Here is a 2,230-nt window from a genome sequence, read left to right on the forward strand (position 1 = left end):
TGTGGGTCATTGAGAGGCACCAGTTGGTATTAATATTTGTGCAGGTGTTTATTGCCTTGCATAGGGAATTTTTGTGGGGAAAAAAGGGGACAATGCTATTGAATGCTTCTAATAAAGTGCGAGTCTGAGAGTTGCTTTGCCTATCTCCAAGGGAAAAACAAACCATGACTAGTTCAGTTACAAGTCATGCTGCTCAAGGCTTTTTCAGCCTGGACAGTCTAATGGATAAATTGATTGAATACTAAAGGTGTTCATTAATACAAATTCCTGACTGTGGAGGAGGGCACTAGGAGATGGCCTGAGTCTTATGGCTCCCATCTCTGTCCCTGCTGGGGACACTGCCTGGCACCACACCTGCCCTGGTCTTGCAGGGCTGTTGAGCATTGCATATCAGAGGTTGCAGTTCGCTGCACACAGCATAGCACCCTGGTCCCATTTTGGGAAGCAGGATTTGAAGACCCTTCAGGTTTACAGGCTGGTCCATCTGGTGCTGTCTGGCTCCAGGTGAGGGGGCAGCAGGGGCAGTGATGCTGCACGGTGACCCATGGGAGCACAGCAGGTTTCCCTCCCACTGTGGCTGCTGCTGGCACCACCTGGGAGACTTCTAGGGATGCATTTCAGCCTCAGGGCACTGGTGGTTTTCTGGGAAAACTCATCCCTCTGATGACTTCAATGCAGCTGGCACCCCAGCCTGTGTGCTGCATTTAGCAATGAGCAGCTACTCTGGCTGAGCCCAGGCAAGTCTGCTGCAGCCCCACATGAACAAGAGAGCAACTCTGCAGGCCAAAACACCAGTATTGTAACAGTGGGGTTTTTTTTGGTTGAGATTTTTAGCTCTTTCCAAAGCAGCAGAGTGTCTGTGGTTGAGACATTCCTGGAGTGAGGCTTTGTTCCTTGGTTTCCTCCCATTTCTCCCTCCCTGACCTCAGTACCTGCAGACCCTCCACAGCTTTTCAGCACGAAGGTCCAGATGCCTACAGCACTGGGGGACTGAAGAGATCAGAGGACACAGCAGGAGGTTATAACTGTGCTAAGAACTGTCAAAACCCCAGGCAGATGGCAATAATCTATTTTTTTTTTATTTTTCCCTTTTTTTCTCTAAATCTCCTTGAAACACTTTCCCCTTTCCTTTCTTCACATGTGTGTTTTGCTGAGGGTTTCATATGGTACTTCAAGGGAATCCCAGACCATTTTTTATATGTTGCAATGAGATCTTATTAGCTAATTGCACCGGAAGGTAGCTTTATGGTAACCTTCAGCAAAACTGGAGATACTCTTCTGCTGAAAAAGCACACTGGCTCACACCTGCGGCATCCTGAGCATGTTCCTTCTACATACAGGCACTGACTGTTAATTAAGTGGAAGTGTACTGGAGGGCAGCACTCACTGCCCTGTACCTCTCCCTACTCCCTGCAGCACCTTGCCCCTTCCTGCAGCTCCCTGGTGCTGGGGGTGGGAGGCAGAGGCCCCCAGGAGGGCATCTGCCACTCCTCCTGTATTTGGGATGCACTGGGAACCATCATGCTTCTTTAATGGGCAGTACTTGCCAGGGAAATGATACGTCCAGAAAAGCAGCTCTTTCCTCTCAGGTCCAGGAAATGGCTGCTAATTGAAAGTCCCTGTTCCCCCCGCTGCCAGGAAACAGCCTGAGCACCAACACCAGCTGCTGACATGTCTGGCTGGCCTCTAACTTTTGAACCCATAGCCAAATTTTACCACATTTAAGGGCCTATATTTCTAATAGTTGCATGAAAATAAACAGCCAGACGGAGGAGAAAAACCCCACACATGTGCAAGGGTAGGCTCAGCCAGGAGCTTACAACTTCAGAAGAAACATCAGAGCAAAAGAAAACCAGCCTTGTAAGCTCTGCAACTCATAGAAATGTGTGGTTGTCTTATGGTGACTGCTTGTCTCCTGCTGAGAAAGAGCCCCTAGGAGCATGTGAGGTGGGATGCTGTCAGGCCACGCATCGTTGCGCAGCCTGGACAGTGCTCTGGCATGTCTGAGGGCAAACTGCAAAACCTTCCTCTCCTGCCAGCCAGGGAGAGTTTCTTCCAGTGCTGGCAGCACAGCGCTCCCTCCTGGAGGGATTCTGGGACGGTGTCACCAGAGTGAGAAACTGGGGGAAGGGGCCAGACTGTCCTCCAGTTATTGGTTGTGGGGAGTCTAAGCACTAAGCACATGAGAGAGGCTTTGCTGCTACTGAGATATAACCACCTCCCTTCGGGA

This window comes from Antrostomus carolinensis, unplaced genomic scaffold (genome assembly GCF_000700745.2).
Source record: "Antrostomus carolinensis isolate BGI_N321 unplaced genomic scaffold, ASM70074v2 scaffold39660, whole genome shotgun sequence".
NCBI classification, from domain to species: Eukaryota; Metazoa; Chordata; class Aves; order Caprimulgiformes; family Caprimulgidae; genus Antrostomus; species Antrostomus carolinensis.